The following is a 21,263-nucleotide window of genomic DNA, read 5'->3' as shown; positions in this document are numbered from 1 at the left end:
TATAGCAACATGTGCAATTGCATAGACCTGAACAACCATCAATCACTTAATTAACCCTCACATTGCGTTCCTCAATGAGGTTAAAATGTATATTAAATGCACCAGTTCAGTTAGGATCTGGAGGTACTTGCGTTGCTCGTTTAGTGGGTTCCCTTGTTGTCCTTGTTGCAGAAAGGGGTTTCCCAAGGTTGCTGATTGGCTGGAAGTTTAGTAGTCATTGAAGTGATGTATTGGGAAGCCAATGGTTGGGTGTTGGCTGAAGATGCGGAGTTCTTGGGAAGCCAGTGGTTGGGCGTTGGCTGAAGATGCGGAGTTGTGGGCTGGTTGAAGTTTTGAGGCGGTCACAGACTCGAGGTGAACTCGGAGACACGGCGTTGCGGCAAAACTTAACTCAGAACACGAAATACTCAACGGAAAAGAAAAGAAAGTAAAGTAAAAGAAAGAAAAGAGCAAAGTTCAGAGGTGAACTCGGAGACACGGCGTTGCGGCAAAACTTAACTCAGAACACGGAAAAGAAAAGAAAGTAAAGTAAAAGAAAGAAAAGAGCAAAGTTCAACGAGACTAGGTGGTGTTTCTCCTCATGGTTTTAGAGGAGCTGCTGGCATGTAAGCCAGAGCACGCTGGAACGGCACTCGAAGAATTCATGGGCAAAAATCATGCTAAAAGCCCTAATGCAAAAAGCGATGACTAAAAGCAATGGCCAAAAACCAACTAGGCAAAAAGCATAATTTGATGGTGTCCTGAGTATTTAAACCGGGCTGTTGGACACATCCCAAATGTTGTCTTGACCAGTTAGACCTTGTCTTAGCTTTGGGTGTTGCTGTGTTTCTCCTCCCAATACATAAATCAACATGTTATCTTATAGTCACATGGTCCGAATTTTCCCTCTCTTGCAGAGTATGATTTGGACATGATTTCTATAACAAGAATATAATACATTTTACAAAGTATTGATTGATAGAAACGTTTAAAGCATGAATTTTCAAACTCATACGTACCCAACATGAATATAAACCTATAAACTATTCAAGTTATACAAAATACATACACAATGAGTGATTAGAACATGATAGTCAAATGTGTGGGCTTTGTGAGGAACAACAAGGTTAAAAGGTCTCATTAGGAATCTCAGTCTGGTTCTTGTCCTGGGTGGGGGAAATCACCTAATGCAGTCTCTACTAATGATTTTCCTCATGAGATGGTCATGATATGCTGTGTCTTTGACCATTAATCTTGGTTACTTGCCCCAAATTTGACAAACGCCTTCCTGAGTTGGAACTATCAATAAGTGTTCTTTTGTTTTAATGCTGTGAGCTGCTCAAAGCTGCTAGTTCTTTAGGCTCACTTCAGACTCGTGGCGCCGGGGTATTGTGGACAGATTTATTACGTTGTCTTGTTATCCTGGGCCTCTTTGTGGAATTTGGCTCTTTGGGTTGTTCAACACCAATCTGGTCGAATCTTAAATTGTCTGATTCACTCTGATACCCTACAGGGGTTTGTTTAGCTGATTTTTGGCCTAAAATAAGGGTGGGCAAAACCTTACATTCTGATGAGCAACAAAACAACCTTGCTATCTGTACTGTGTTAGATTGTGTCTGCCAAATGCATAAATGTAAATCTTGTCCACCCCTAGCAAATGTTTATTTCTGACTTATCAAAAAATGGTTTTGTGATTATTAAACAGTTCATGATCCTTGATAGTCCATAGGTGCATTGGAAAGTATGACTATGTGAATCCAGAAGCATAAACAAACCAGATACCAACCTGAATCTTTAGAGCTCTTGTTTTGATGTTTGTGACATGCTGTTTGAACCAGGACTCTGTGGAGAGTCCAAAAATCGTCACACTGGAGAAATCATGTGCACCACAGCAGGTGTCTGCAGCCTCTTTCTCCTCTCAGTAAATGGGCCAGGGTGCCGTAACTTATCCAAGAACAGATTTTCATGTAATGTTAGGCTCTGCAAATACTGACAGAGCCCAGTTCTTGTAAAAACCTGGGGCTCATAATTAAAGATGCGGTAAGTAAGCTGCCACCCTCAACCTAAAACTCCACCCTCCAACAAAATGATTGGCAAAATGAAAAATAGAAAAACATTAGGTAGCTGTTCAACACAGATCAGAATATTTGCTAATAGAACAAAAATTATACAACTGATATGGGCCTTTGCATGTAAATTCATAATTTGACTGCTTTCCAGCGAAAATTATAATTCCCGTTCCATTGCATTCATCACCGAAGAGAACATTGCTCCACTTAGCTTAATCGTTACTTTCAAGGAGAGGAGTTGAAGAGAAAACAGTGGCATTTGCTGGTGAATAATGTACATCACAACAGCTACAAGGATACCAAGAACTGTATGATCAATGAATACTCAGCGCTCAGCAGCAGTCTGGGGTCAAGTTCTGTCCACACCCTCTCGACTTTAATGGGCGAGTCTCAAGAGTTTTGAAAGTCAGAGAAAGGTATTGATATTTCAGAAAATGATATGAATATTTCATCGTTTGGAATTATGTAAATGCTCTCTCTGGCCAAATGTAGACATGTATAGGTCAAGAGAATGCAATGGATAAGAGATAATGGAAAGTTGTCCGTTTATCTCCTAGTCAACATTCTTTGACCTTTCTTTTCTCGCCTAGGGTTATTCCCATATTGATCTTTCCAGATTACCCCAGATTAACGGCTGTTATCAGCTCCCCGTGCTCAATACCATCTAAACTCACTTTCCTCTCTGTTTGTCTTCAGTCCTTAATATTTACCAATGCTCACACGTTCAGTGTAGCCTCAACCCACCCACTGCACTTCCACCTGACCCACATCAGCAGAGATGAGAGGTCACCAGATTCTGCTCAGTCTTGTCAAAGAATAAAATTCAATTCAATCTCTTGAGGTTTAGATACCAGTTATTGCATTTGCTTGAGGAGTAAGTGGATTTGATTTGATTTGATGGAAAGGGGTGTCATGCCCCTTTTTTAAATTCTGAGTGGGCAGTAGTGGTGGTCACGGCTTACTTGGTACCAACATGTAACATGACTCACCCAAGAACATATTTTGTAGTACTATATGTATGAATTTGAAATGTATATTTATATTGAATATACAAATAATAACAAAATAATAATTATTAATATAAGTGATTATGACTTGCTGGTCTCTTAATTTTACTATCAGGTCATTTCATAATTTTTTTTTTTATCAGCATTCTGAATATTAAAAAAGAAAAGCTCACCAAGACTACATTTACATGATCAAATTTACATGATAAAAAAATACAGTAAAACAGTAATACTGTGAAATATCATTACTATTTAAAAGAATAGTTTTCTATTTAAACATAAATTGTAAGATTTTGCTTATTTTGTGCTCGGGAAATATTTCTCATAATTTTCAATGTTGAAAAGAGTTTTTGCTGCTTAATATTTTTTGTTCAGGATTCTTTGATGAATAGAAATGTCAAAAGAACAGTTTTTATATGAGTTAGAAATTGTTTCTTGAGCAGCAAGTCAACATATTAGAAAACAGTTCTTTTGAATTGTAATAATATTTCAAAATATTACTGTTTTACTGTATTTTTTATTTAAAAAGACAGTCTTGGTGACTATAAGACTTCTTTCAAAAACATTAAAAAATCTGTAGTGTATAATTGCAATAAATTGCATAATTGTTTATTCTTAAAATTCCATAAAAGTCTATTTTTTTAAGCAAATATGACTACTACTGAATTATTAGCACACTAATTAAAGTTACCAATCCAAGAAAGTATCTTAGCAAGGCTGTTAGTTGAATAGCCCATGTAACACGAGCCAGAAAATTGGTACAGCAGAGGAGGTTTTGCTGGATCGGTGAGTTTTTTTTTTTTTTTTTGCACAAAATTGCAAAGGTCAATGTGGACAGAATTCCTTAGAGAGCTGGTGATGTTCCCAACATCAGCTGACCAGCTCTCTGTATCTGTGTTTCCTGAGTTTTCTCACTATTATGATTTTGATCATGTCACCTGAAGCATTTATTCCCCCCAGGGCAACAGAATAACACAGAGAGCAGCATGTACAGTACAGCCAATGCTGAGCAAAAACAAGACCATCAACTCATGCCCATGGAGTCAGACCTGATGGCAAGAAGTTACAATTCCTCCTTGGAAACTCAAGATCAAGTGTCCAGCTGCAACAAACCAAAAGATAAGAAAACCTGCAGTTATAATTGTAAGGGTATTGTCACTAAGGGAAGAGAGGTTTGTTTCTGGCTACACACCTACAAGCCTTCAAAAAGGAAAAGAAGAATCAACAGAACCAACAGCAACACTTACTGTCAGAACAGGGCTCTAGAGTGAGAAAAATAAATTGACTTTTTGTCATAGTATCTGTGACATCTGATCAGTTCATTTATTTCTGTTCTTCAGTGTTATCAGCTTATCTTTCATTTCTTGTAGTTGATCTAATTTCTTATGGATTATCATTTCTCAAGCATTTTAGCTAAATAATAAACTGATATTCTCATTTGGCCATAGTAAATAAAAATAGGCCTGTTTATTAAAGGAATAGAGTAATAAAAAAGTTATTAGGCCTGTTTATTAAAATATATATTATAAAAGCTAATAGGCCTGTTTATGAAAGGAATAGTGGAAAAAGCAATATTATGGATAGAGGACATATTTTAGCTGTAAGCAACAATTAGAAGTTAAAAACGTCTTACTGATGGGTTTGTTTCTTACAAACATGCAGCTTTTTACTTTAATAATATGTTAATTGATGCACTGCAGTCGTGATGATTATTGTAATGTTTTTATCAGCTGTTTGGACTCTCATTCTGACGGCACCCATTCACTGCAGAGGATCCATTGGTGAGCAAGTTATGTAATGCTACATTTCTACAAATCTGTTCTGAAACAAACTCATTTACCTCTGGGATGTCCTGAGAGTGAGTACATTTTTAGGTAAATATTTCTCTAAAGCCATTTGCTCACAAAACCTTTGCATTCCCCTGAGAAACTTTGCGTTTAATGCAAAACTGGTGATATAAATAATAAGTGGTGGGAAGAAAAATTATATTTCAATGTTTTTGTGATACCAACCTTTAGGGGCTCCATAATACGGGACATAAATGAGATGAGAAGAAAACATTTATTTTAGTGCAACAAATCTTTGGCATTCTCTAAGGAAACTGGTGATGGAAAGATATGAGGTAGATATGAGATAGCAAAACTATATTTCAATGCAAAGGTTTTTGGGTGAACACAATACTTTTTGCAAGAGAATGCAAAGTTTCTTTGGGGAACTCAAAAGTGTGAACCCCAAGTCATTGAAATATAATTTTTTCTCCCATCTCATATTTTTTCCATCACCAGGGGCTCTGTATAAATGAACATTTGGAGTAGTGCTACACCCAGAGGTAAACCCAAATTTACTTCTCAATTAATGGTAATGCAACAACTCAGGTTTAATAAACTGACCTTTCTCAGAAATATTCTATAATTTTAGCTTCACTTCCTCTTTCCTGTTTCTTCTTTTCTAGTGAGCAGATTTTCGGTTGTTCTCTGTCAACATGACTCACAGATTGAACTTCTCGCATCTGTGCAGATTCAGAACATGCAGCAGAATAGAGGATCAGATGGGTTTTTGAAGTGGGTGGAGGAGACCACAGACTGAAATATTAAAACACAGAGCACAATTTGTTTGTTTATTTTTGTTAGAACATAAAGCACATTTAATGTATTATCACATTCAATATAAATCACATTTCTATCAAAAAGTGCCTAACATGTAAAATATCACATTTCTCAGATCACACACTTGCTTTGGAATGCCAAAAAAAAAAAAAATCTAATTTATAGCATACCTATATCAAATGCATATCATATATTCATAAACCAATAGGGGTTTCTGCCACAAGTCTTTATTCATATTGAATGAATGATATGTCAAAGTATATGACTTTCATTCTTCATTATTCATTCGCTATACTGTACATTTGGAACTGGTAAGATTTTTTGAAAGAAGTCTCTTAGGCTGGCTGCACACTAGACGATTTTAAGCCCGATTTGCATCCCCGAATGATCGGGGGGTGTGGCCCGATTCGCAGCTTGTCGCAAAAGATTTTTTGTCCAAAAAATCCTCTATTGTGTGGTGTCATTACGATTATTTATCTGCTCCCGATCGAGACAGAGTGTCCCCAAACTCAAATCGTAAATATCAAACATGTTTGATATTTACGACTCTTGATCGGGCTACCTCTGACGTGATACCCGCGATAGCCAATGAGAGCGAGCAAGCACCAACTACCGGATGTTGCGTGCTTCTATAGCTGAAACTTGGCAGCTACAAAATGCCATGAAAGCAGTCTTTAAGCCTAGTTCTGGCAGTCGCCTGGCTGGTCTTACGGTGACGGTGAGGAATTCCCCTCTGAGGAACCAACCCCCGAGGGCTCCTCTCTCCGCCGGCACTTCACAGCCAGTGGAGCTGCCCAAGGAACGGGCTGGACCCTCCCGTGGGGTACCACTCGTATCCTTCGGCGCTCCTCCCGATGATCGGATGCCGATCGCTGCATCGGGATCGGATGCCGATCGCTGCATCGGAGGGTGAGCCAGACCTTTCTGGAGATGATGATCCGGCGGCCAGCAATGCCGGATACGGATCCGAAAATGGTGGCTATGCTTGCCCAGGCCGCCGAGAGGGTTGGGCTCAAGTGGAGGCTTCCACCGCGTCCCGAACCCTTGAGGCTGGACGATTGGTTTCTCGGGGTGGCTCGCGCTGGGTCTCAGGGCCCCACCCTGGTGCCTTTCTTTCCGGAAGTGCATGATGAGCTCATTGGATCGTGGACGGCACCTTTCACTGCCAGAAACCGCCCCGGTGGCTCATCCTCCCTCACCATCCTCGACGGTGGGGCAACTCGGGGGTATATGGAAGTCCCTCCGGTGGAGCGGTCGGTTGCGATGCAATTGTGTCCAAATACCACTGCCACCTGACGGGGCAAACCGTCACTCCCCTCCCGGGCCTGTAGGTACTCGTCGGCGCTAATCGGCAGTGCTTATGCGGCCTGCAGAGAAGCTGCCTCCGCCTTACATGCCATGGCGTTATTGCAGGTTCATCAGGCCAAGGCACTGAAGGACCTGCACGAGGGTGGTCACGACCCAGAAGTTCTCAAAGAACTCCGCACCACTACTGACCTCGCGCTACGTGCGACGAAGATCACTGCACGGTCTCTGGGTCGTGTGATGTTCACTATGGTGGTCCAGGAGCAGCATCTCTGGCTGTGTCTGGCCAACATGAGGGAGGCCGACAAGACTCGGTTCTTAAATGCCCCCATGTCCCAGATCGGCCTTTTCAGCGACGCAGTGGAGAACTTCGTCCAGCAGTTCTCCGCCGCACAGAAGCAGACCGAGGCCATCAAGCACATCCCTCCCCGGCTGGCCCGCTCCCGCGCAGCAAATGCAGCAGCCTCCAGCAAAGCAGTGCAGTGGAGCCGGTCACAGGGCAGCCGCCCCGCCCGTCCATGCCCACGCCAAACCTGGTGGCAAGCGGAAGAGCAAGAGGCCCTAAGACGGGCGACCCAGAGATGGAGGAAGTTGCTCTTCGTGAGATGGTGAACGCACCACTCCCTCCCCCGGAGGATGGCTGGGCGGAGAATCTTTTGTTTCTTTTTTTCCCGCCACTGACTTCACGGACAGTGGTACCCAAAACCTTTCTTCTATAAAAGCAGTTTCTTCTATCCCTGGGTCCCCAGAGGAGATGGGGAGTTGTGGACGGGCCAGTTTCGGATCACACTCTTCTCTCCTCTCTCACCAGTCGCCTCTGGCTTGCTTAGTTGGGGACACTTCATTTCCAGCGATACCGTTGACTTGATTGCAAAGATACTATTTAAACTGAGCTGGATGTTGACATCACTGAATTCAATGATGAACTGTCTTTAACTGAAAAATTTGTGTTTACTATTGTCATTTTGCATTATTGACACTATTTTCCTAATTAATGCTGTTCAGTTGCTTTGACACAATCTGTATTGTTAAAAGCGCTATATAAATAAAGGTGACTTGACTTGACTTGACCAGTGAGCAGCAGTGGGAGGTCGAGAGTGCTATCAAATGTACTACTCACGCACCCTCTGCCTCTGAATGCAGGTAAGTGTTACACATACTCAGATCCCGCTTCGGACCGTCTATGAGACGCCTGGGCCAGGTCCCTGCATTCCTCTTCGCTGCCCCACTGCGGGTACGATGGTGGTTCGGTTGGTGCCAGTTGCTCCCCAGTCCATCTAGCTGGCTCCTTCAGACCATCAGACTCGGCTATGCTATTCAGTTTGCCTGGCGTCCTCCAAGTTCAGGGGCGTCCACTTCAATTCAGTGAAGGCTGCAGATGCCCCTGTCTTGCATGCAGAGATCGCAGTCCTATTGGCGAAGGATGCGATAGAGCCGGTCCCTCCAGCCAATATGCGGTCCCTCCAGCCGATATGAAGACGGGGTTTTACAGCTCCTACTTCATTGTACCCAAGAAAGGCGGTGGGTTATGACCAATCTTGGATCTGCGTGTCTTGAACCGGGCCCTTCACAAGCTACCATTCAAGATGCTCATGCAGAAGCGCATTTTCGGGTGCATCCGTCCCCGAGATTGGTATGCAGCGATCGACCTGAAGGACGTGTACTTTCATGTCTTGATCCTTCCTGCGGTTTGCATTCGAAGGACGAGCATATCAGTACAAGGTCCTGCCCTTCAGGCTGTCCCTGTCGCCCCGTGTCTTCACGAAAGTTGCAGAGGCAACCCTTGTTCCCCTGAGAGAGCAGGGCCATTCGCATTCTCAACTACCTCGACGACTGGCTCATACTAGCTCAGTCTCAGGATCAGTTGTGCGAACACAGGGACTTGGTGCTCTCGCACCTCTGCCGGTTGGGCCTTCGGGTCAACTGGGAAAGGAGCAAACTCTCCCCGACGCAGAGGATCTCTTTTCTCTGTATGGAGTTGGATTCGGTCGAACAGACAGAACGCCTCCCAGAGTAATGTGATCAGTCAGTGTTGAAATGCCTGAATATGTTCAAGAGCAGGACGGTGGTCCCACCGAAACAGTTTCAGAGGTTCCTGGGGCATATGGCAGCTGCAGCGGCAGTCACGCCCCTCTGAGGAAGGATCCACTGACTCAGAGACGGGGCACCCTGTGGCACCCATGTCCAGACTTCTGGAAACCTCATGTCTGGTCCCTGGACGGGACGTGGAGGTTTTAGGTGACCTATCCCAGGAGGTAGTTGACACCATCACTTCGACGAGAGAACTGTTTACGAGACACGCTTAAGCCTTGAAGTGGAACCTGTTTGTCGACTGGTGTCCTTCTTACCGAGAAGACCCCTGAAAATGCACGATCAGAGTCGTGCTGTCCTTTTTGTCGAGCTCTTTCAACCCCTCCGCAGCCAGACGTGGCGGAATGTCCGGCGCCAGGCCCTCGTGTGGAGCCAGTATCCTCCTGTGTTCTCACCTCAAATGGGTAGAAGCACTGAGAGGCCCTGGTTTAGTGTCGGTTTGCTAAAACCGCTCCAGAGTGTCCATACTGTAGACCCTGTTGAGCTCCTCCATCCCCTCGGCAGCCAGACGTGGCGGAACATCTGGCACCAGGCCCTCACTCGATGAATCCTTGAGAACCGGTAGAGGGCTGGGTTCTATATGTAGAGACCTAAGTGGATCCCATATGTGTAAAGCCCACTGTATAGCCTCAGAGCCCGTGTTTCCCCGGCAGTCTTTCTGCCATTTTCCAAGAGAGTTACAATCACCTGTAATCTTCCATATGCACCTAAATGGCCATTCATATGTGTAAGTTTTTCCGAAACCTCCTTTGGGAAGGATGGGGCTTCTGCAATGTTCCTGTTCCAAGTGGAACGGGTACGTTTTCCCAGTGTTAGCACTACCCACTCAGTGAGATTGGATATGACAACAGTGACTGGCCTTCTTGTTGCGAGCCCCGGCCTACACCAAAAAGGGGCGCAGGAGGCTCGCGCAAGACACTGGAAGGGGCAGCATCCATAGCGCTTTGGTAGGGATCCCAATACGTCGGTCACCGACGTGACTCGGAGTGACCGACTGAAAGGGAACGTCTCGGTTATGTATGTAACCCTCATTTCCCGAAGGAGGGAACGGAGACGTCACGTCCTGTCGCCACAGCTGCTGTACCACCGCTTAGCGGCCGGGTCACCGGCTTGGCTCCTCAGCGAAAACCTGACTATGCGTTGAACAAAAATAACTGAACATTTAAATACAATAAAGCAATACCCAAAAGATTTATAAAGCTAAAACTTTTACACAGATTAAAGTGCAAAAGAATTCTAAAGACCAATAGGTACCACTTTACAATCAAAACACTTTCAAACAATATCTAGGGCATGTTGTAGTCCAGATTAAAATGTAAAAAACTTGTAAAATAAATAGCCAATTAAGTCTAAATATTTAAGTACTTGCCACTGTGATGAACACCACTGCGAATACAAAAATCTGGGGCCAGTTGCATAAACTTAGCCACCATGTTAAGACTGTGTCTTAAGAACTAGTTTGACCAACTAGCAGTTGCCAAGGGGTAATCAGTCTTAATTTTCCAATACAAATAAGAACAATCTACCTTTTCATAACTGAATTAAAAAAGTTATTACCAGTATTGAAGAGAAAAAAATTAGGTGACTAACTATTTAAGACTAGACTAAACAGTTTATGCAACCGGCCCCTGAATGGCTTTTTAAATCATTTAAACACGTTTCAGAAACAAAGCAGCTGCTGCTTTAAATGCTTTTGCATTTTGTGTGTGCAATTCTTGGATTTGTGTGTAAAGTTTTGGAAAAAAAAGGAGGCAAAGTTTTGAAAATGTAAGTAGTTGAAAAAACTGTAAGAAGTATTTTTGTGATTTAAGTAATTTTATTTAAATAAAATATTACAAAATATTTGTAATCTGTGGGGTTATTATTATAACCAAAATATATATATATATATATATATATATATATACACACATACATATTAATTTAGTTTAAAGTAATAAAATAACTAAAAATAAGTAAACTAAAACTAAAATGTATAAAAAGTATACAGACATTGAAAAACTGACCAAAAATGACCAAAGCACACAAAAAAATCGTTAAAACTTTTATATAAAATTTAAAATATAAACAAACACAAAACAAACACATAATTCAAAATTTTAACAAAAACTATGATAGCATATTAATGATACTAAAACACCACTGGTAATGTGAGATTAATAAAGTCAAATATTTTGTAATCCCTAACAGCTTTGTGGTTAATATGCAGTTTTTGTGCCTAAATCATAATAATAAATTAAACAATCAACAAAAATAAACTATATAGACATTGCTATTTGCATTTTTTGTCAACTCTGTGGTGTTTTTTTAACACAAGGTACACATCTCTTCAGGGTCCGTGTGGAGAGAGCACAGTGATGTTTCCATCAGATTGTTGGACACAATTCAGGAATTACAGCAGCATTTCCGCAATAGCCATCCTCCAGCTCTCTCCCCCCTCCTCCTTTCTGCAGTCTAGACCATAACTGCAAGCAAGAACATCTCTATGGCTTTTTGAGCAGATGTGCATATGGCTGTGAGCATTATGCATAATTGATGATCATTATCTTATTCACAAATAAAAGCTGAATATATGCCCACATCCTACTGCTGGACTCAAAAACTCCTCCAACTCAGGAGCTGAACACACAAATTCTTTGGTGACTGAGGGCAAACAGACCTGGATATGCAGCTGTAAGTGTGGTTACCATCTCTATCACCGGAAGCATCCCATAGAGGTTATCGTCACCCTTTTAGACAAGTACCTACATAACTTTAAAGGAATAGTTCACACAAAATGAAAATTTGCTGAAAGTTTACTCACTCTCTAAGGCCATCCAACATGAGATAAATTTGTTTATTCATCAGAACAGATTTGGAGAAATGCAGCATTACATCATTTGCTCACCAATGGATCCGCTGCAGTGAATAGGTGCTGTCAGAATGAGATTTCTTAAAGCTGATAAAAACATCACAATAATCCACAAATAATCACATGACTCCAGTCCATCAGTTAACGTTTTGTGGAGAGAAAAGCAGCATGTTTGAAAAAACAAATCCATCAAGGCATTTTTAACTTCAAACTTTTATATCTCCTCTCACCTGAATCAGGAGAGAAATATACTCGGATGTTTACAAGCGAAGAAGTCTAAATCAGTTTTTAAAAACAAATTAATTTTTGATTTTCATGTGAGACGACAACAGGACTATTTTGGCCAGAAGTGACAGTTTAAAAATGTCTTGATGTATTTTTACATCAGTCAGATATTTAATACCTCATGTTGTGAGCACCTATTTATTGAATGTTAATTTAATCTATTTTCCCTTTAAAAGGCGAATAAGTTCATTTAGTATTTTAATTTTATTGTAATTATTTTACGTCAGAATGTGTGTGCTTTGCATAAGTGAATTTATATCTGCGGTTGCATTTGTCATTTTCATTTTGGGAAAGGATTAAAAAAAAACATTTAAATTCATTTTTACTGATGACATTTGACATCATGATATTTCAAAATTTAGTTAAGAAGTAATTTAATTTAATAGCACAGCTCATGTGGTGCATTTAGGTTTTTAGACTTAGTAGAGTTTAGTAGGGTAATCAAAGCCTTTTTTACTACTAAGTGGAGGCACTGGCATTTGTGTGATCTGTTAAAATTGAGGGTGAAATGATTCACAAAGGAAGAACAACACCTGAGGGAAGGGCCAAATTATTTTCATCTAACACTTTATGAATATAAGCAGGAAGTCATCATTCTGTACAAAAGCATAACATTGCAGTTCTCAATGCAGATCCTGGAGATCAACCTTCATACTTGACAGGAAAAAGGGTTGCATTTGAATTTTGGTTTGAGTATGGTCGCCTAATTTTTTTTTTCTTCTAAAAACGTGAAGCATCTTTATTCTAAAACAATTTAACCAATTAATTTAATGTTCATTCATTTTATTTATTAGCTATTAATCATGCTCCCTGACCCATCCTTAAATTCCATAATAAGAGAGTTTCCATCCACATTTGTGTTTTTGCAAGTCAGCAGTCAGTGCAATCAGCTTGTTTGCTGCTTTTTGCTTCATTATCTGCGCCAATACATAAAAAAAATACAAAATATTGTAATTGTAATAATATTCATTTAATAATTATGCAATTTAATTATAATTGTGATCATAACAGAAAACAAATTTTTTCTGGTCAATAAAACAGTTTAACCTTCATTTTCCCCACCTTATTGTGCTGTTTCTGGTCAAAAATTAGCATCTTTCAATTAGCATCTTTCATCTTTCAAGCACATGCACCTCAGTTTTTGAGTTTTTTTTTTTTTAATTATCCACAAATAATGCTTTTTCTTCACTCAAATACTGAGGTGCATACTAAACCTGTGCTAATAGAAAACAAGTCGTCAAAAAGACTGAATCCCTGATTTGGTGCTAATATAGCATAATTAGCTATGTTTCCATCCAAAGATTCGAATTAAACGTATGTGCAAAACTGGAATATCGTATAAAACCTATGCAAATAAAACACCGTTTCCATCCAACGAGTCAAAGTGAACAAAATCGTCACTGCCTGCTAAACTGTGGCACTAAATATCACTAAGAATATAGGAGAAGCCACTGAATATAATAGTTTTCATATATGATATAAACTACTTGCACCTCAGAGCGAGCAGATGTAACAATAAATGCTGTGAATGCTTTCGTCACTAAGAATATAGGAGAAGCCACTGAATATAATAGTTTTCATATATGATATAAACTACTTGCACCTCAGAGCGAGCAGATGTAACACAATAAATGCTGTGAATGCTTTCGGAGGTGGATTCTGCTGTTTGGGAATGCAGTCGTGTAAGACAATTATACAGAAATACTTTGATGACAGACTTTGCTCAGGCATTTCAGAATAACCATAACAACATATAGATGCTGTGAACGAGATCGGTCCGCTGCTAGTCAAGTTATCCCATCTCATAGCACAAAGTCACATTACTTTTTCAATGCGCATGGAGGAATTTATTCAGTAAATGTGTTTCCATCGTAGTCACATAGCTACTGTCACACCCCTGTTTTGTTGTGTTTTCTTCCTCATGTGCCCGTGACCTAGTTTTCCCGTCTGTCTGATTGTGTCATTTGGTTCAGGTGTGTCTTGTTAATCATTTTCATTTGCCTGTGTATTTAGTTCAAAGTGTATTTAGTCCTTCTCATATCACTTCAGTCTACAGTACACATTCAATTCAAGATTCAAGTATAACATTCATATGTGTGACTGAGAAACAATCCTCTAGTGGCCAAGGAAATATTATAATTCCACTAACCAGGAGGAGGAAGGAGTATGTTTTCTTTTCTGTCATTTTTAAAGTGGTGATTAAAGCAGTATTTTTGGGACAGACAGATTATTTTTGAAATCTTAAAACAAAAAAAGTGTGCTTCTCATATCACTTCAGTCTACAGTACACATTCAATTCAAGATTCAAGTATAACATTCATATGTGTGACTGAGAAACAATCCTCTAGTGGCCAAGGAAATATTATAATTCCACTAACCAGGAGGAGGATGTTTTCTTTTCTGTCATTTTCTGTCAAAGTGGTGATTAAAGCAGTATTTTTGGGACAGACAGATTATTTTTTAAATCTTAAAACAAAAAAAGTGTGCAAATGACTTTAGTTTTCTTAAATGTCCCAAGTCCCGTCTGGATCGTTCATTAATAAATCTGCTAACGAATCTTTCTCTGAGAAGTTTTGCCACTGAACTAACTAGTCATAAGCAAGCAAGGCGATTAAAGCAGTATTATTGGGATAAAGAGCAATTGTGCGTACAGTGGCTGTGGTACCAAGGTGCACCACTGAGACAGACCAGACAAAACATTCATATAATAAAATATCCAAAGTAACACAGTGGTTGGTTGGTCTCAAACAAGATTAAATATCTACAAACTTTAGCAAAGGAAATAAAAGTTTTGCACAAAGCAGCGAGCAAGATAGCAGAAAAGGAACTAGTTTCATTTTAAATTTTTGTTAACGTTTTAGTAATTTTATTGTTTTGTCATATATATATATATATACACACTGAACAAAATTATAAACGCAACACTTTTGTTTTTGCCCCCATTTTTCATGAGCTGAACTCAAAGATCTAAGACTTTTTCTATGTACACAAAAGGCCTATTTCTCTCCCACTCCTCTTCAATGGCTGTGCGAAGTTGCTGGATATTGGCAGGAACTGGAACACGCTGTCTTATACGCCGATCCAGAGCATTTTGCCTAGACTATTGCCTAGTCCTGGCTTAGTCTAAACCCTGTCTGTGAAACCAGGCCCATATGTTAGGCTTTAGAGGATTAAAAGTGAATCATGACACTTTAATAATATTATTCATGATGCTAATTGTTTTTTCGAAGAAGTAGTTTTATTCTATTAACCAGAAGCAGTACATACAACACATTTTCTGTAGTTGAAACACATACACAAAAAAGAACAGAGAGTAATTATAATTTAACATTTTTAAACAAAATATTTACTAGCAAAATGTTTTTAAAAAGATGCAATTAAACAGCATTTTGTTGTAGATTAATGGGGGGAAAGCTAAAATAACTGCAGCTTTGATTTTGCCACTCTTTAATTTTCAGTGTTAAGCTTAGATCTGTATTTTATCCTTGACACAGATAGCATGTGGCGGTGTGATCTATGAGCGGGACCTCCCGCTCCACACCAACCAGAATTCAACTGTGATGGGACCTTTAGCCTCAGGCTTGAGTCAGAATTCATGAACCACTGCTCTTCAGAGGAGCTCAGATCAGCAGGTGCTGCGGTGAATGAATCTGTGAGCCAGTCATATTGGCCACTATTGTCAGAAAAATATATTGAGGATTAAAATTAAATGTGCTTTATTGCCATTTATGGTCCTATGAAGAATTGGAGAAACATCCATGGAATTTTCCAGTGCACAAAAGGTGCACAGATAGTGTGATAAAGTTCTTTAGATTGTTAAAATGTTCTTCACACTAAGAAGAAAAAAAATGGTTCTTTTAAGAACTGTTCACTGAAAGGTTAATGGTTTCACTTTATTTTGATGGTCCCTTTAACACATTCTGTTGACTATAAGTAATGTTGCACCTACATGTCTACTAACTCTCATTAGAGTGTTAGTAGAGTATTAGTAGACTGGTAGAGTTAGGGTTAGAATAAGTTGACATGTACTTGCAAAGTTGCTTATAGTCGGTAGAATGCCTGTTGGGAGACCATGACAATATAGAGTTAGCAGACATTAAGCAAACAGTCTACTAATACTCTGATGAGAGTTAGTAGACACATAGGTGCAACATTACTTATTGTCAACAGAATGTTCAAAAGGGACCATCAAAATAAAGTGAAACCATTAACCTTTCAGTGAACAGTTCTTAAAAGAACCATTTTTTAAAATTAATCTATATTTACAACATTTGAGTGAATGATCTGACCTTGTCTGCCAGATGTGGCAGGTGCTTGTCTTTGCCCTGCAGCTGGAGATTTAATTCATTCAACTTAGATTCGCCAGTATCATTAGAAATGAGTCATTACTAAACTTGCTGGCACATTTGTTCATTCCTTTGCCCTTGAGGAAAATTCAAACATTGTCTCCTAGACTTGTGGGAGAGACATCTAAAACCATGTTCACACATACTGTGACATACTTGCATGTGCAAATAACCAAAACCTAAACCAGATTATCATATGTAATTGAGGTATCCCATTCACATTGGAAGGATTCTGCTCGCTTGTGCAAACTTTACCATGAAATTGTACAACTGTATTGTATTAGTATTGTATTGCATATTAATATTGTATATAGTATTGAAAAAAAAAAGATTTGACTAACCTTTTTCTCAAAATTGCAAGATATAGGCACACTCACAATTGCAAGTTATAGTCAGAATTGCGTGATATAAAATTGCAATTGTATGCAATCACGTTAGAATTGTAAGAATTGAATTGGACTTCAACTGGACTGGCAATTGAGAATTTATATATATATATATGAGTTTATATCTCATAATTTTGACTTTGTTTACGCAATTGTGAGTTTATATCTTGCAATTCTGACTTTATAACTGTCAATTACAAGTTTATATGGCGCAATTCTGAGAAAGAGAAAAAAAGTCAGAATTGTGAAATGTAAAGTTGCAATTGCGAGAAAAGTCAGAATTGCAAAAAAAAGGCAGAATTGTGAGTTTATATCTCATAATTCTGACTTTATTTTTAAGCAATTATGAGTTTATATTCCACAGTTCTGACTTTATAACTCTCAATTGCAAGTTTGTATCATGCAATTCTAAGAAAAAAAGTCAGAATTGCAAGATGTAAACTCGCAATTATGAGAACAAAGTCAGAATTGTGAAATAAAAAGTCAAAAGTCAATGCAAATATTCTTTTAATAAATCCACAAGAGGGTAAATACAGGACAGGCAGGCAGGACACACACGTAGGGACTTAGTAGACCGGACAGGGGAACACATATCAAGAGTAACATTTGTTATTTTGGTTTGACCACATTGGATGTTGAATTAAAAGGGCACAGCTCAAGCTTTTTATCAGAAGTAGTAGCTCATAAAATCTGAAATTAGCTTTTAGCAGTTCTTTTATTAAATCATAATGAAATACTCTATGGTGCCATATGAATAGGTGGAAGAATTACAAATTAAAACATTAAAAGAAAAACGAAAAACAAATGATAAAATATGAAGGGTGTCATCACATCTGTTGTACCAAATGGAGCCATGCTGGTTCTTTGAAACAACACCACAAACAGAGATCAAGCAAAAGTGTTTAAACGCTAATGATGACTTTGAGGCTCTATGAACATCTGACAATCTGCTCTGAATCATGAAATCAGTGCACGCACTGCTCCCTCGAGATTGTAAATATAATTGATTCAAAATGTTTTTAATAAAGAGTCCATGAACTCTCAACAAAGCAGCGTGGGTCAGTTCTTGATGGGAATGTTCGATAAATGCGAGCATGCAGGGAAGTTGTGGCTCTTATTCAGAGAGTACATATAACTTTTCTAGAAATATTCTTCATAATTATTGTACTTGTTGCACTCTGTATATTTCACACGATTGTTTATTTTATATTGAGATTACCAGCTGCAGCATGGGTAAATATTATATTAAACTGGTATGTTACACTTAGTTCACCCATTAAAAATAAAAAGGGTCATAGTTACCAAGTTTTATTTTTCTTTCTTCTGTGAAACAACTGGCTTTTACTGAAGTTCCTCAATTTTTTCCCCACAAAATGACCAAGGCTTGCTCACCTAATATTAAATATTAAAACTTCAAGAACTCAAACGCACTACCATGTTCTTGTACAGCATAAGGAATATCCAATGACGAGTGCCTGAACTCTCAAAAATCTGCTCAAATGTCTTAAGGTCAAAGTCAATTTGTTTATATAGCTAGTGTATGCCAAAGTGCTGTACATATACAAATAAAGTAAATATAGAGATTAAGAGAATAAAAAGAAACGACTCAACAAACACATAATCAATACAAAAACACATAAAAATACACAAGCATACATTTCATCCAAAAGCCAAGGAATACAGATAAGTTTTCAGGCGGGATTTAAAAACAGGAAGGGAAGGTGCAGATCTAATGTCCAGTGGTATGCTGTTCCATAGTCTAGGACCGGCTACAGAAAAAAGCCCGATCTTGAATTAACCTTTCTTAAATGAAATATAAAGTGATGGGAACACACATTTTGACAGTTGGAAGTCGAATATCATATACTTTTATTGTATTGCCACTGCTTTCTCCTGATGCAGTTAGTACTTGATGAATTGAACAGTACATACAATATCCACAAATTATAGAGAGAGCAAACAATACATCCAGAGAACAGATGGACTGTAGTTTTCAGTACAGTGCATATTTATCAGGTGAGAGCTGGAGGGAGGCAATCAGACAGAGATGATGTGACATATTTACAAATCCTTTCATACAATATTAAATTCGTGCAATCCATCAATCTATTTTTTTTCAGTTTTTTATTTCCATTCTAAATACTTTTAATGGAGTTACACAGAAGTCAAATATGCTTAACACCATGCAAATTATTTAAAACAGTAACAAGCACATTTGCTTGCTTGCATTTTGACATTATAAAGCTTGTAGTTTTAAAGAACAAGTTTTGTTCTGATCTGTAATTTCTAAAGACTTGTCAGAAACATTGTGACAGCTAAACAAACACACACACGCACGCACGCACGCACGCACACACAAAAACAAAACTTTACTATATACTTATATTTATATTTACTATATATTTACTATATTTTTTACAATTTTCTTTTTTTTACAAATCAGGATCTCCTTAAAAGGAGGTTTTGCCTGATTTGGGACACTTTTGGGTCTAAATTTGTCCCCAAAATGTGGTGAAAATGTTAAAAGCTCATATTTTTCATTTTAATACTTGTTATAATTATTGATTACAATGAAATGTAGTCAAACAAACACTGTGGAACAGATGTTATTAGTATGAAAAAAAGGCTATTTGTGGTCAAAATTGACCAACCATAGAAAATGGATGTCAAAGACCCTATAACACAGAACAATTTAATACTGTATGTGTTGAATAAAATCTATATTCTGTTTTAGCCACAATGCTGAACAAACACACATAGAAATGGGACTATAAAACATCCAGTGCAAACACACCGGACACAAACAGCCAGAGAGAGAGAGTATGGAAGCTTATTTCCGCTACGGAATTAAGAACTGTGAGTTTATATCTGAGAATTATGAGGGAACAAGTCAGAATTGTGAGATATAAACTTGCAATTGTGAGAAAAAGTTTCCATTTTTATTAACGTGTCCTGTTGCGGAAACAAACTTCCATAATTGTGAGATGTAAGGTCAGAATTCACAGAAAAAGTCTGTTTTTTAAAAGAATTATAAAATGTAAGGTCTTCATTCAGAGAGAGAGAAAAATCATAATTACAAGATATAAACTCAGAATTGCAAAATGTAAACTCTGAATTTTAAGAAAGAAAAAAAAAATAGTATTCTGACTTTATATTTTGCAAACATATACATGATACATTTCTTTATAGATTTTGGGTAACACTTTAGCTTAGGCAGGGGTTGACTTTGCGTATTTGGGGCCCCAACAAAATAACTATGTGCTCTTTTATGCCTAACCCTTATTTTCTCGCATTCTCTCTCTCATAGTTTATAGTTTATTTACCCCTTCACAACTTAAGTAAATAATTTAGTCAACCTGATGCTCTTCTAAAGCCACATTAGGCTATACATTTTTTTTTTTCGGTTCACAAATGAAGACATAATAAAAAAATGCTTGCACTTGTCCATTTAATTAATTGTATCCTTCTTCAATCTTTTTACAAAAAGGATTCAAATGTTTGTATCCATTTATATCCGTTTTGCGATGACACATTTATGTGGCCAAGTGTAAATGGAAACGTTTTAATAAATTAGATAGATATCCGATCAGCGAAAACGCATGAAATGACCAGGTGTAAACAGGCCCTAAAAGTTGTCAGTGACTCTTTGCACATTTTCTAGGCTTTATAATCCTGCCTGTCATTCACTTCAGTTCATCACGATCTCATGATGTTCTGTTAATCAATGAAGCTCTCTGCACTGCACAGTGAATCTTGTATTTACATCGTATCTACAGTACACATTGTTATGATGAAAAGATTCGGGAGGTTGCAGAACTCAGCACTTGACAAAAACTCTACGTTTTGAGTGGTACGGTGAGTGAACACTTGACATTCTCCAGAACGCAAATACACACTGGAGCGTTTGCCAAATATGTTTCACCAATATCAGATGGGGCCCCCTGATTCCCCGGGACCCTAAGTGGCCACTTACCTTGCTTATTGGTTAAGTCCACCTCTGAACTTATGGACCATTTCTCACTATTCACCATTTGCTTATTAGCATGCATATTACTAGGACATTGGCTGTTTTTTAGTACTTATGATACAAGTAATAATGCCTTTCTCTGCACTACCATATTCTAGAACCATTAATCCGACCCCAGTTCCAGTTGAGCTCAGTCTTTAGAGGATTTTTAAAATGCACATAGGGATTAATGCTTTAGATGTTGTAATAGTTTCAACATATGTGTACACATTATGTACAAAAATAAGAAATTAGATCACCACAAACTGCTTGAGGACAGACACTGTTTGAGTATTATGTTTTGGATATTATAGTAGTTCAAACATGGTGGT

The 21,263-nt window shown here is 38.5% G+C and overlaps 1 long non-coding RNA gene across 1 annotated transcript in view; it reads right to left on the bottom strand.

The window, feature by feature from the left end:
• LOC107653957 (uncharacterized) overlaps positions 1-14,976 on the bottom strand; it is an 18,506-nt gene extending 3,530 nt beyond the window's left edge. The window contains exons 1-2 of the long non-coding RNA XR_001630290.1: positions 14,963-14,976; positions 8,789-8,791 (exon numbers count right to left, since the gene is read on the bottom strand). This is a non-coding gene — a long non-coding RNA (uncharacterized LOC107653957). The remainder of the gene's footprint in view (positions 1-8,788; positions 8,792-14,962) is intronic.
• Between the last annotated feature and the right edge of the window lie 6,287 nt (positions 14,977-21,263).

This window comes from Sinocyclocheilus anshuiensis, unplaced genomic scaffold, assembly GCF_001515605.1.
Source record: "Sinocyclocheilus anshuiensis isolate Anshui unplaced genomic scaffold, SAMN03320099.WGS_v1.1 scaffold454, whole genome shotgun sequence".
NCBI lineage: Eukaryota > Metazoa > Chordata > Actinopteri > Cypriniformes > Cyprinidae > Sinocyclocheilus > Sinocyclocheilus anshuiensis.
The sequence above is the reverse complement of the archived record's forward strand: the minus strand, read 5'-3'. Positions and strand labels throughout refer to the sequence as shown.